General features: G+C 39.5%; 1 protein-coding gene across 1 annotated transcript in view; it reads right to left on the minus strand.

Annotated features, from left to right (window-relative positions):
- The window catches only part of LIFR (LIF receptor alpha), a 63,435-nt gene extending 48,505 nt beyond the window's left edge, over window positions 1-14,930 (minus strand). The window contains exon 1 of the mRNA XM_025052159.1: window positions 14,703-14,930. The gene's annotated coding sequence lies outside the window, so the exon portion shown is untranslated. The remainder of the gene's footprint in view (window positions 1-14,702) is intronic.
- Between the last annotated feature and the right edge of the window lie 473 nt (window positions 14,931-15,403).

Genomic DNA, 15,403 nt, shown 5'->3' on the forward strand with positions numbered 1-15,403 from the left:
AGAGGGAATTCCAAAAACAAAACAAGGTAGAAAACAAAAAAAAAAAAAAAAAAAAAAATGAGAGAGAGAGAGAGAGAGAGAGAAAAATGATCCATGAAACTGGACTTTTAACCCAGGGAAGAAGGCCTGAGCGCCCCTCCCTCCCCACTGTCATTCCAGGTCACATTAAAATCGATGCCATTCAAGCTGCGGGACCCCTTTGTGACTATTTGCACACATTTTTCCTTCTGCCTGGAATTCCCTCTGTCCTTCTGCCACCATCCTCAATTCACCTGGGAACCTGGTAGGAGGTAGAAGAGCTCATCACCACCTTTGCAATACCTTCCAGGATTCCCCGAAGGTTAGCTGCTCCTCCTTCTCCTTCCATGACACTTTAATTACATCCCCATTGCAGGGGTTGGACAAACTATAACCCGTGAGCCAAATTCAATCTACCTCTGCTTCTGTAAATAGAGTTTTACTACAACACAGCCATACCCATTGTTTATGTATTACCATGGCCGCTTTCCCACTATGATGTTAAGGTTGAGTGGCTTCCAGGGAGACTGCATGGGCTACAAAGCCTAAAATATTTACTACCTGGCCCCTTCTGTTAAGTTTGCTGGCCCCTGCCCGAATGCATCACTTCCTAATTTTGTAATTCCTCCAAGAGACTGTAAGCTGGAGGAGTTCGCAGTTCACCATTAGCCTCCAGCGTCCAAGCATAGCATCTGGAACTAGGCAGACACTCAAAACTCTAAGCCAGCTGACAGATGAATGAACAGCAAGACATATACGAATGTAGGTCCACAAAGTATGCTTTGATTGTTAAGCTTCATGCTAACTCGAGCACTGTCAACACTAGGGACATAAGTTAGGGCTGTGGTGCCCAAACCATGCACTGAGGCACCCAACCACAGAAGCAAACAAACTAGGTATTACAGTATATTTTAAATGTTCAAAGGAAAGAAAGCAACCTCTGTGCACTGCTGTCAGAACCTTTAACTCGAGGTAGTTCAGTTTCAATGCTAGGCCACGCTACATTCCTTTCACTGACTTCATGCCTTTGTGAAGGGGCGGGGAGAGTCACTGGTCACTGTGATGAAACACAAACACCATCCAAAACTCAAGGCAGAAGTGGCACTGAGGGTGGCAGCATCCAACCTGTTCTCCAAGGTTTGAGACCCCAGCAGGGTCACACGTGTGGCTTTTTAAGAATGAAATAAAAGTATTATTTTTCCTTAAGATGATATGCATTATTTTTCAAATTGCTATTAAAGTGTCAGGTCATAAATACTTACTGAGTAGTTCCGACCTAACTACTTTATAAAAAGAACTGTCGAGCATTTCTTGTGAACGAGGGGCACCGTGAAAACATTTATGGAACACTATGGGCACTGTGACCTGGGCGGTCTGGGAATCTAAGCTGGAGGACAGCTCAGCTGCTGACGGTTTCCATTATCATGCTTTAATTTGCATTCTGCATGCAGGAAAGTGTTTCCCCAAAGGAATCACAGTTATTCTTGGTCTGTGATTCAAACAGAATTTCTTGTCAGTTTCTAAATTTTTTCTGCATTTCCCCGGAATTTTTTATACACAGTCATCCAGACTTTTTTGTTTTCAGGGTCCTTACATTCCTCTGTCAGTTTTGGTAACCTTCACGCCAGTGAGGACTTCCCAGGTAATTCAAGAGCCTGTTCATTACCGACTTCAGCACATCAAAACAAACTTGAATACATCACTCCAGTTCATCATCCTTCCAAAGCTCCCCCTGCTCCAACATCAAGATCCGGTTCAGCCTGGTAGACAAAACCCTTGGAGTGGCCACCAAACGTCCCGCCCCACTCCACACCAGAGCAGGGCTAACCACACCCAACGCTCCACACCCCCACTGGTTCCAGGGCTTCCCCTCAAACCACTGCCCCTGTGGCACGCCCCCTGCGATAGTCTCCAGTTCTTCCCATCCTTCAGGATCCACCGGAAGCTGTGCCACACTGACGCGTGACATCTGTTCATTCCACTCTGTCCTCAGCTAGGCTCTAAGAGTGATTAGTATGCAACAGCCTTCAGTAAATGTTAATGCCTATCAAACAAATAAACTTGTTTCTTCTATCACAAGGATGAAACACTCTTGTGAAACAACCTGAAGAACATTTCTTCTTGTTCAAAACTATCAAGAAATTTTTAATATGCAAGAAAGCATAATAAAAGCTTACCTTCAAAAAGAATCAGGAATAGCTTCATTTCCCAGTACCTGCTTCCCCATACTCTCACCAAGATTAAGGATTATCTTTTTATTTTTATTTTAATTTGTTCCAACTGTAAGGCCATAAATGGCATTTCCTTGATTATGTATTCAAAATAGCTTTTCATATGTTTATTGGTAATTTGTAATGCTTATTTATAAACTGCTTATTCTATCTTTTGCCCATTTTTCTAGTTAGGCATGCATTAATCTTTTCCTTACTACCTGATTCATTAGATACATATTAACTCTGTTACATACATGAACTAGAAATATATTTTCTAGTTTGCTTTCTTACTTTCCAATGAGGTTTTTGTTTGACTTTTCATTAAGTCAGATTTCTCAATTTTGTCCTTTATGGTTTCTGACCAAACTTTTTTCTCATGCCAAGACTAGTTAAATTGTCACCTATGTAGTTTTCAAGTTCATTTAAGGCTCTTAACATTTTAAGCTTTAATCCATATGAAATTAATTTTGGTGAACAGTACAAGTGAGGGACCCAGCCCCTCACTTCCCTGTAAAAATGGTTACCACTTATCCCAGCACCATTAATTAAATAATCCATTCCTTCTCTCAGTGACTCAAGATGCCACCGGGACACCATTCCTTTTCAGGTTCCTCGGTGGGACTTCCTTAGCCTACTGCTCCTTCACCCCACAATTCTCTCACTGAACAGCACTATCTATTCTCATGGCTTTAACCACTCATAACTAATGACTTCCAAATCTCTATTTCCAGTATTGGCCTCTTTCCAGTTGCAGATTAACCATCTACTGGACAATTTCTTGCTTATCTACACAAATCCATTCAAATGAGGTCCTTCAGGAATGACAAAATATTTTGATACAACACAGCTACTTAGATACTTCATAGATTCCTCTAAAGCTCCACATATAAAATTCAATTCACTTTCCCTTCCAAACCAGCTCTCTTGTGCCCTAGTCCCCTTCAGGCACTAGTCTCTCCTGAGTCACTCAAGCAAGAGTCACCCTTGACTCCTCCTCCTTCCTCACCTCTTCCATCCACTCACCAGTTTGACCTCCCAAACACCCCTTGATTCTTTCCACTCACCTCTACCTCTATTTTCATTTCCACTGCTCTGGCTCAGCATCTCAGGCACAGGTAATTTAATCATTACTTAATTTGTTTTATCTCATGGCCTCCAGCAAGGGTCTCCCACAATCCATCTTCCACAATGACTGTCCTGGCTTTAAATCACATCTCTATCTCTAACCCTCATCATTTGCTCAAGTGGCGAGCCAACCGTCAGGAGGTGGTCCCACCAAGTACTCAGAACATAGATGGGACTAACTCAAATTCAAACTTGGACTAGACAGTCTGCCTTCCTCCTCCGCTCCCGTCCTTGGGGCATCTCTGCCTCTTGGGTGTCTTGCAGACCCTCGCCTCCAGATACCAGCGCTCTCTGAATGCTCCTACTGCACTTCACTGAACTTCCACTTTGGGCAATTGTCTTATCATACCAGATATTACAGAGAATATTCTTTCCCATCCTCCCATCTTTTCCCATTAATTATGACCTCTCTGAGAGCAGAGATTTATCTTGCATCTAAGTGGGCTTCCCATGTACAAGATACTCAGGATTGACTGAGTGGACTGAACAAGTCTACGTCAATGGAGTCTTTGGCGAGGACTTAAAATACTTTGACAACACCCAATTGTTTCTTTAAATTCTGAAGAGAAATGAAAGTTATGTTCCTGAATGTACTAGTTTGCTATAGAAAACTTTTTGAATAAAAAGACATCAGCTTAAATTGCTGGAGGCTTTTTTTTTTTTTTTTTCATTACGTGGAGTAAAACTATCCATTAGCCCTTTATAAATTCTAAGAGAAGGAAAATATTAATTATGTAATAATTTTATGTAGTTGAAATGCTGGTTTTAGCTAAGTCAACCATGATAATATAGAATTCACAGATATTATTTTTCAGATATCATGCATTATTTATGGATTGTTTATTTTAAGCATGCAGTTTTAAGTTCTTTAAATGCAATATAGAATTTAATCCTTGTAATAACCCTACAAAGTATCATTATTCTCTCCCTTTTTACAACAAGGAAAATGAGACACAGAGAGGATTTTGACACTTGTTTGAGGTCACATAGCTAGTCAGACATAGAATCTGGATTTGAATCCAGGTCTGACCACAAATCTCATTTCTAGCCCTAAACTGAAAAATGTGGAGCAAAAACTCACTGAACCAGAGTCAGAAGTCCTGGGCTCCAGTCCCTATTCCACCAGTTACTAGGTGGCAGGTATGTGAACTTGGACAGATCCCCTAATAGTTCTAAAATTATACAACTATAACCCAGGACCTACTTTCGTACTTTAAAAGTCATTAAAAATTTTATAGTTGTATCGTGAGACCTTGTCCCCTCTATGAACTAGAAGATGGAGAATGGGATCAAGAATGCTGATCGTACCCATCCCCTGCCCAGCTGAATGCTGTTCTTGGGGCAAATACCGCCTGCTTTACCAAGCACTTCCATTTAGCACATCGTGACAAAGGTCAGACAGTCTGTGTTCAGGGAACCGAACAACAATCAGCCACGACCTTGGTTTGAACAAGATCTTATCTAATGAGTGAAAGATATTTATGAGTATGATGAAGAAATACAGGTGGTAAAAAAAAAAGAGTAAACGGGGTTCTTTGGTTACATGATCGATCTGACTCGCTAATCAATGGATGCTGTCAACCTAGACAAAGACTGTGGACAGATGTGAGAGTTCTGTTTTTCTTGACATTTTCATTAACAAATTGGATGAGGATACAAGAATCACATTCATCAACTCTGTAGACTTAAAAAATGGGCAAAAGAGCAAATACTGGATGTAATAATGAGGATTCTGATAAATTAATCCATCAAATTAATCCAATAAGATCAATCTAGCACTGATAATTTCAGGGTCCAAAATCAAATGATGATTTTGATTTTGGAACAATAACATGGTAACAATAACATGCAGAAAATGAAAAAAATTCAGGTCACAGGAAATACGATTTAGTAGCAACATATGGGGAAAACACAAAAGACTGGTTAGTAAAATGGGCCAATAATGTAATGTAACTATCAAAATAATAAGAGGGATAAGTGTTTTATCTCATTTTATCACAAACGTGTCTAAAATCCTATCCTTCAGTGGTATTAAAATTGGAAGATTCATTTTTAACCTGAAAAATTAATAAGTAGATAACCCAACATTAAGGCATTATTAATATGAAACAAACATAACCTATTATTATTGTCTGTATTGCTGCCCAAATCATTAAAAATTATCACTTCAATATAAATCTTCCCCTAAGTATTCTTATCCCATCTCTCCATAGGTGGAACCTACTTCCTATTTTTTCCCCCAGCTTTACAGGACTACAATGGACAAAACTATATATTTAAAGTGTACAATGTGATGATTTGCTATACATATACACTGTGTGAAATGATTACCACAAGCAAGTGAATTAGCACATCTCTCACCTCTTACCTTCTTCTTTGTGTGCAGTGAAAATGCTTCACATCTCCTTTCCTAGCAAATTTCAAGTCTTTAAGACAGTATTATTAATTACAGTCACCATGCTGTACATTAGATCCCAGAAATGATTCATCTTATAACTCAACTCCAACCAACAACTTTAGCTCAAGTGACTACTTTGTCACTCTGTACTTCACCTGCTCCCTATTTTACAATACCACACTTAGGGACCCCTTGACCATTTAGCAACTGAAGGATAACGAATCAACAGATCTGTGTTTGAGAGCCTGAAACACATCAGTGGCTTTTCACTAAGTTTAATCAGAAGCTTTAAAAAAGGGCACAGTGGATTGGGCATGAGAGGAGCTCGCACTCATCACTACTGCCATGTATCACTGCCTCAACATTATTAAGAAAATAAGGACCAGCTTCCAGGGCTGGCTGGGGCCTGGCTGGGGGCTCTTCCCCCGGGCCTGCACCACAGTGCTCCTCACTGCTCTCGGGACTACCAAGCCCTTCATAGCACAACCTGGAGTCAGCCTTCTGAAATGTTGGTCTCACATGCCCGAAATTTTCCATAGCTCTCCCGGGTTTACCAAAAGAGGTGCCAACTTTAGCATGGCATGAGGCTCTCTGCTGTTTCATTCCACCTAATGTCCCAATCCCACCTCTGCCCACTGTCCCACACTGTCCTTTTGCTTGAGTCCCACTAAACGTGCCAGGTTGTCATCCTATGTGTTATTGTACACACTGTTCTCTCTACCTGGAATGTCCTGCTCCACTCTTCCTTGTCCATTTAACACCAATTCATCCTTAAAAACTCAGTACACATCGCTCCAGATCCAACCTTCCCAGTATCTTTCCTTATTGATCCCCAAAGTGAGACAAATTTCAGTTGCCATTTACACCTAGAGTATCACTACTGTCTATCTTGTAGTAGAATTAAGAAGAAAGTGATATAGCTCTTATTGTCTCTATCAAAAGGATAAAGACAAAAGGCAGATCAGATCCACTCGGCAACACAGGAGACCTCACTCTCCCTGTAATCACTTGAGTTTCCAGTCCCAGCAATACAGCCCATCCATGAAATGAGTATAGCAATCACAGCTTTGACTATTTGTAAGTGAGCTGAAAAGTGCCGAAACAGAATCATCTGTAATTTTACTGAAGCTGGCATTTGAGAAAGGGTGAGCTGGCCACATGTCTGCATGTCAACACAGCTTGGTTGCTCTCTATTTGCCATTACATACTCGGTACATCTCATTAAGAAGGAGAAAGTGTCTCTTCGTGAAAAGTGACCCCCTCAACCAAAAACAAACAAACAAACAAACCAAAAACCTAACTGCTGGTTCCAATCGGGGCAGGGAGAATAAAGTGGGCCATGGAAAGCAATGGTGTAGACAGAAAAACCGAGATAAACGAAGAATAAAATGTTGACTTTGCTGGTGGCTCTGACCTGTGACATGACTTAACCTACCACACATTCTACACACGAACAAGAAAAAATGATTTGTGAAACCATCTTCTTTTAATTAGACAGTATGTGGGAAGTAAAATGCTAAGTCAGTATTTGTCATGAAAGTTCCCAGACATCTTTCATGACTTCTGAGGGTCTACTTTATACCAAAATATTTACAACTCAAAAAAAAAAAAGTCTTTACATAAGGAACAATTTACAAAATTAATGTAGTTCTATATACTGTCAGACAGGAACATTATTTTAAAATGAATGCTTTATGCCCTCGTCCTCAGTAAGATTATGTGCTAGAATTTCTTAAACAGAATACCCAAGAATTCCATTCATCCTAAATTTATTAGTAGAAACTCATCTCAGTAATTTTATAAAAGATAATCTCAAAAAGACAAGTCCTTCACAGAAGATATATAGTGGCAATTTTAAGATTATTAGCCCAGGATATTCTCACACATGTATAATATGTCACCACTAAATCATAAGTGAATGTCAAGGAAAAATAACCTAGTCTGCTCTTCCTGTAGTTTGTGGAATAAGCCGGAGGCATGTTTGTGTTCACTGAAAAGTAACATGAGAACAAAGCTTCTTTTAAAATTGCAGGAAAGGAAATGAGGCCTACTTGACTGTCAACTTTGATAATACCATGTGTGTGTGTGCCTCCTGGCTCTGAACTGTGAGGCACGTCTGTCCTGGACATTGCTGCATATCTGATGCCTACCCACTGCCTGGCAAAAAAAAAAAAAAGGTTCTTAATAGTTATTGAATGAATGAATCACACTGCATTCTCACAACTCTATAAAGACCCTCATCTTTAAGAACTTATAGGATTACTGAAGACAACAAAAGAAGAAAAAAGCCTCAATTAAAAATGTAATTTCTTGACAATAGAGAGCATTTCAGGTTTAAGGTATATAAAAACTCAACAAAATATTTCCCAGTGACCAGAGCAGTGAAATATTTTGTCAGAATGTTCTCGAATGCTTTTCACAACAGTTTGATATAAGTTGTAAAAGAAAATTATTCTGCTTTGAAATCCTATATTAACAAGAATATAATATTGGCCTCAATCATATCAGATTGGTGAGGTCGAGGTAACATTTATCCAACTCTAGCTGTAGGCACCGTGAGCTGGATGTTATTATTCCCATTTTATAGATAAGTAAACATGCAGAACTTGCCCAAATTCACAAAACTGGCAAATAGGAAATGGAATCTGATCCCATTCTTTTTACTATAAACATGCTTTACATGTGGGATATCAGGAAAATAAAGAGAGTAATAGTCATGGCATTTTCCTACATATTAAGTAGAAAACCACACACACACAGTCTCTCTCCTTCTCTCTCGCATTCATCCTCCAAAAACAAAAACAAAAATACTTAGATCAACTTACACATACTGTTTTGCAATCTGCTTTTCCAGTTTACAAATTTTGAGTATCTTTCCACATCAGTAAATACTTTCCTACCTTACCATTAATGAAGAAAGGGTTTTCCACAACATGTATATACCACAATTTGTGTTTTCAATCCCCCGATTATTGAGCACTTAAGTTGTTTCTGGTTTATGATTATCATAAACAAAGCCACAAAAATCACTTTTGCAAATTAGAGGACTTTTTGCATGTACTTTTTGTGGAAGTCACCAGAATGTGGAAATGAGGTTTTCCCAAGCTTTGAGAGAGCACCTCCTTCCAATTTTGAGACACCCCACTAAGCAGACTTCCTACCAAATTAAGAATTACTGTGAGGGGGAGAAAGCTACTGACAGGAGCACGAGGTCCGCATGCACTGCGGAGGCGAGAACCACTGCTTACAGACTGGTCTCTGTACACATGCTTTATTTTTTTTCCCCTTAAGTTCCTAGTGGAAATGCCTGACTAAGGGACATGGCACATTTTTGAGGCTTTCGATGAGTAATATAAAATTGCGCTCCTGGAAAGTTGTAACAATTGAAACACCCCCAGCAGCATTTGAAAGTGACAATTTCCAAAACCCTCTGGTTGGCTAGAGTTGTTTTTAAACAATCGAATCCCTATATGGCCCTAAGTTTTTAAAACAGTGAAACTATCAATAAAACATACCTAGAAAAACAATTCGGAAAACAAGGGCTAGATTTTAAAGTACATATGTTTTCAAATACAAACTTCAATGACATCAGATCCCGGTCAACTGAACTTAAAAGAATAACTATTAGAAAACCAGTGGCATGGAGCTCAGAAAGATGCTGAGCAAGTAAGTAAACGGCTGTAGTTTCACTTGCCCATCTGGCTAATATTAAGCATAATAGTTTGGACTTTAAAAGCAACATGTTCTATTTTTTTAATAAAAAACTAATAAAATTATATAGTCTTTCAAATTTTATAAGTACTATCTCATAGCTAACCTGCAATCTGAAGTTCTCAAAATCCTTTTAGATATTCGCTTATTCAACAAATACCTGCATGCCTACTGTGGGCTGGGCACTGTTCTGTGGAGTCGCAGTGGTGAACCTGACAGAATCCTGCCTTTGAGGAGCTGCTGAGGGCCGTTCAGAATCCTGCCTGAGGGACCTGCACATCCCCTTTACCGTGCCAGTCCCGAACCAATGGACTCTCGGGCAAATTATAACACCTCTGGGTCTTGCTCTCTTTATCAGTAAACTGAAGAAGCTAACCAGATGATCTGAGGTCTCCTCTGGCTCTAATTCTATACATCTTTTGGTTTTGTTTGAATGTTTAAGTTCCTACTACTCATAAGAGCTTTGCATTTTAAGCTCTATGTAGTTCTTTCGTGAAATCAGAAAAAAAAAAAAAATTTACATCTATGGTAAAATTTTGGTGATTCAAGTATCTTTAACAAATAAACATAGGTAAGGTTCCAATGAGATTAAGATTTAGATGCTCCCATCCTTAACTGCTTTTTAGGAGAGGTTTCTAAAATATTCTTGCTTCCTTCACTTTTGTACTGCACTATAAATACTAAGGCATGAAATGTGAAACAGGACCTCACTGGTATGGCTGTGGGTCTCTAAGCGTGTGGACAGGAATGGCTGCCACCCCAGCTTTAAGGTGGCATGCTGGCACCCTCAGGGGCTGCAGCTCTCAAGTCCTGGTGGTGAATCCTCCCTTCAGCTTACCTCCCCAACCCTCAGCTCAACAGAGACACACAATTCTGTCTACAGAATGTCTATAACTCACTGCTCCATTAGCCGTTCTAATATTAGAAATGGGAGGCACTACTTCTGCTACTACTTGTTACTTTCCACCAGATGTTTCTGCCACCACTATTTCAACTCTCACTGAATGCAGGGTCCCCTTGGAGAGGCTTGCTTCTGACAGCAGTTAGGGGAAGGCATAGCAAGGGCCCTCAGGATCTCAAGCCCCTCTCTAGGGAAAAGCCACACAAACACTTTCAGGAAGTGGTATCGCCTCCTTGTGGTCTTTAAGGGTACTGACAATAACATAGATACACATGTAGTCTCAACTACAGGCACATATTCCAAGTCCTCCTCAGTACTGCTCTATAGAAGAATGGGTAAGAGCCAAGAGTTTCTCACCTGTGTGCAAAAGTACATGAAAATTCACAGAATTTTTCCTCAACTTCCAACATAAAACCATAAAACAGCATTTGATAAACACAACCTTTGCTCACAAGAGCAACATCCAAAGCAACGACCAGTGAGGTCTGTGCTGTAATTATAGACAATGTAAGACAAATTTGGAATTCCTGCATCTCTATAGTTCACAAAGGAAATGTAAAGGAAGTAGTAAAAGTACGTTAACTCAAACATCAAAGTGTCTAAATTTACCACAACCAGTAACAATTAAAACAGATGCTTATGTGCCTCTGCTATTTTGCCTGAAGAACCTTCACTACAATGACAGTGACAAGGGCAACTTTACTTAAGATTCAGGAATCAGAGAACCCATCCTTTACTTAGTGTTTGCACAGGGCTCATGAGAGAGGATTGGAAGATTAAATTACCTCACATGGATACAACTTATTGGGTTCTGGTATCAACCAATTAAAATAGGAAATGAAGTAATTAAAAACCCTCAATCTGCAAGATCGCAAAACTCCTGATATTGAACAGGAGCCCAAAAGTCACAGTCAAAAGAAAGACAACAGACTATAACAATTGCTTGGCAAAAACTCATTCCCCAAACTTTCAACTAACATAAAGGAACATATATTTAGAATGACAAACAGATTAGAAGTTGGGAAGAGGAAATACCAGTTCCTGATATTCCCTAAAATAGAACATGCACACATTCTTCCGTGAGAAAAAAAAAAAGTACCTGTATAAAGCATATATGTGTTCATTAGTCTATCATTGACCCAAAAGAATTAAGACATCCATATACCAAAAAAAAAAAAAAAAAAAAAAAATCCAAAAAAAAAAAAAAAAAAAAAAAAAAAGGCATCTTTGAATATTTTACCTTTAAGCAAATGGCTAATCCACTGAAATCAAAGATGAAACTTCTGACTAAATGACTCAGAAATCACTATAATGTCCTGGAAAATTAGGTACATTTTTAAGGCTTCAGACTTTAATTGCATAAAATAGCAATCAAATGCAACAACCGACTTAAAGCAGTAATTTGAAGGACTGTGTTAACAGTACAACAGATTTGGTAATGTCAAGGGCCAGAGCCAAGATAGAAAGCCTAGACACATGACTTCTGAATCTAAGCATTTTGACCAAAATCAGGCAAGATTATTTTTAAAACTCTTTGATTATTTATTATTTCAACAAATATCCACAGCCCATTGTGACTGAGGCTGTTCCTGGTGCTGGGGAAGCAACGAGGAACAAGCGGATCTGTGCCAGCCCTTCCAGAGCTTCCAGTGGGTTTAGGAAATCCACCGTCCAAGGTCTCTCTATTCCGCTTCTGTAAACATTCCTTGACATATGCAAATACACTGGGCACCCATCCCAGCGCCTGCTCTCTTCTGCCTGCCACTTCCCCGCCTTTCCCCTTTATCTGAAACTCCAGCCACACAGGACAGGCAGCCCTCTGTTCCTCTGGCTTGTGAGGTTCAGCGCCACTCCAGGGCCTTTGCACTTGCTGTTCCCTCTGCCTGAACCATTCCCACTCCAAATCTCCAGAAGCACAGGCCTCTTCCTGTCCTTCAACGTTGGGCTCATCTCTCTCCATCTCAGAAAGGCTTCTAGGACCACTTAATCTAAAACAACAGTACTCTGCTCACTCCCTCTCTTCACCATGGCAACCCTATTTTATTACTTTTCCAGTACTTATCACGATCTGATATTATCTCCTTTATTGCTTCTCTGCTTTTTATCTGTCTCCCACTATCAGACTCATAGAGGTGCCTGATTGTACTGTGCGCTGCTATATTCTTAGTCTCTAGAAGTTGCTTGAAATATAACAGATGCTCAATGAATACTTATTTAAGAAGAGCAAATATAGGCAACATTAGCAGTTTGTTACCACAATGACAGGTACCAAATAATAAAGAAAACAAAAAAAAAAACCACTTTAAATGCTAAAAGATCTGTCTGATCAGTTAAAACAAAAAGATTATAGCTAACATTAATCTTAAAAATATTCTCAAAAATAAACATAATGGAAATATAAAGCTCAATTTGGCTAATAGTAAAATTTTATAATGTATTAGGCTCAATTTCTAGCATTAGCAGTACCTCTACAATTTATTCTGTTCTGAGCACTCAAGAGACTCCGATTTTTAATTTAAAATAAAAGAGCCAAATATTTTCTAAAAGCATACTCCCCCTTAAGACTTTATTAATAACCTTCCAAATTGTACAATTTGTAACCATATTATAGCAACATTAAAATGTGAAATATTGGTGACAATCTACAAAAGCAGGGAATTTAGTGCCTAATAGCAAACAAGTTTTATAAAACACCAACTACCATCATCTTCAATTTAATCAAAGGTACAAGACTTTTCTCCATATTCAAAAATATTTAAACTCTTGAGAATTTTTCTCACAGATTATCCTTAAAATTTTATATCTGTTCTTTTATTCCTTGTGTTAAAACAGAGAGCTAAGGTGTTAATCAAGGACTACGACTTTAGTTACTGGTCATAACGGCTCATGCTTCACCACAAAGACACCAAAAATCTTTATGGATCACTCTGAAATTATATAAAAGCAAAAGATGTACATCGGAGAGAAGGGGCATTTATTTCCTGGAATGTGATGCAAAGAAGTAAGTTACCATTGCCTTTGGGCCTTTGGGAATAATTGAAATCTACTTAAAAACCTCAAAAACTAATATTTTACCATTTTATAGCAAAATATCAGAAACAACCTACACATATCTCAATAAAGAAGAGGTTAAATCAATTACGGTTTCTCCTTAATGGAGTACTCAGCAGCTGTGAGGCAATGAGACAGCTCTCTTAGGTACTGATATAGAGACTGCCAAGATTTAGTACTCTGCAGGGAGGGTGGGGGAGCTGGTGCAGAACAGAGTATACAATATGTCCTTATTTGTGGAAAGACAAGTAAAAAGAACACGTATTAAATGTTTATATTAGCATAGGTTATATCTGGAAAAATATACACAAAGAAGCTAGCAACCCTGGTTCCTGGGGAGAAGAACAGGGCATCAGGGGAGAGAGGTATACTTTCCATTCTATAGCTTTGGTATCTACTGAATCTTCTACAGTGTGCATAAATTGCCTGCCCCCAACATTAATATGATACATTTTAATATTGGAATATTTTATACTATTACCAACACATTACTCAAGGATAACCATCGAAAAGCAAAAGCTTTCAAAAATCACACGAGTTTATTCTCTTTGACCGCACAGTTCCTGATCCTTAATTCCCAGAAGAGAATCCAAGTCTCTGCTAATTAAAGAGGCACGCTTGTGATCTCACCTACTACAAAGCAAATAAGCCTCAATTCAATTCTTGGAAGGGAAATAGCTGCTCGGTTCACCTAAAAAACATACCTCATATTTAAATTGAGCGTGTAACTACCTAACGAAGCCTCCAAACCAATATAGTTTCTACCTGGCTATAAAAGAGAAAATCAGAGACAATTAAGAGGGCAGTCTCCTGTTTTAAAAACACACTATACTTAGGATTCCTTTCCTCTGCCAGGCTCAGACAAGGAACTCTTCTGATATTAATGAAACATGACTTCAGATCTGTGGCAAAATAATCATTTAAGGGTAGGAGCAAGAATCATTTGCACTAAATAAACACTTATGAAAGTATCTTCATCTGTAGGGGAGAGGAGTTTGCTTTAAATTTAAGTTAGGAATCATTTTTTGTAACGCTGACTGATACTACTAAATCACATTAATTTTACTCCAAGCAATTTTTAAAAATTGAATGACAAAGCTGAAACTGAAAACGAACAAATAGCAAAGAAAACTTTAAATTGAAAATTTCCATTCAATGTATCTTGAACACAGAGAAATGCAAAAATCACATCCACACAAACGCCACTCACAACAGTATACATGTTATATCAATATTTGACTGTATTAAACACACCCACAGAAAAAAGAACACAAAGATACCCAACTGCAAATACAAGCCCTCATATTTTTTGGTAGCCGGAGGTGAAGATCAGAATCACATCATGCAGACCCAGATGTAAACTCACAACACTTGATGTGCAGTTTTCTGTAGGTCAGAACTCGTGATTCCAGCTCTGTCCTATTAGACAACACATCAGATGTGGCATTTTTCACGAAGCCTAACTGAGATCGCCAGCACGTTAACTTTGCGTTTAGTCAGTATAGCGCCTTGGGATATAAGCATAAAAATACAAGTAAATCAAATAGTAGAATATAAACACAGAGGGGACGAAGAACTAGTTTAAGGAAGAGTTCCAGCAATGGATCACGAACTCATTTGGTTGATTACATCTCCAAAAGGAAAATAGAAATTAAAGCTCCTTCCCATCCCCCAGGTAGCTTCTGGTCTCAGAAACCCTACGTGGGGCAGAAGTTTGCAAGCGCGGAGTCGGCGCCCTGCGGGACCCGAGAGTGGCCCAAGGGCGCGCGGGGAGCAGCGCGACACAGAGCGCTTGCCCCTCCCCCGCGTCCGGGTCACTCATCTCGGACGCGCTCCAGGAGCTGGGACCAGAGGCGGCCGGAGCGCTGCCCCTCACCCTGCCCGGGCCGCCAGGGCTGGCGGCGACGCGCCCAGGGAACCGTGCTCTCGGCTCTGCGGCTGGCGCTGCCCGCGCCGCGCCCACCCGCGCCCAGCACTCACCTGCCG

The sequence above is a fragment of the Pteropus alecto genome, unplaced genomic scaffold, assembly GCF_000325575.1.
Source record: "Pteropus alecto unplaced genomic scaffold, ASM32557v1 scaffold338, whole genome shotgun sequence".
Classification (NCBI taxonomy): domain Eukaryota; kingdom Metazoa; phylum Chordata; class Mammalia; order Chiroptera; family Pteropodidae; genus Pteropus; species Pteropus alecto.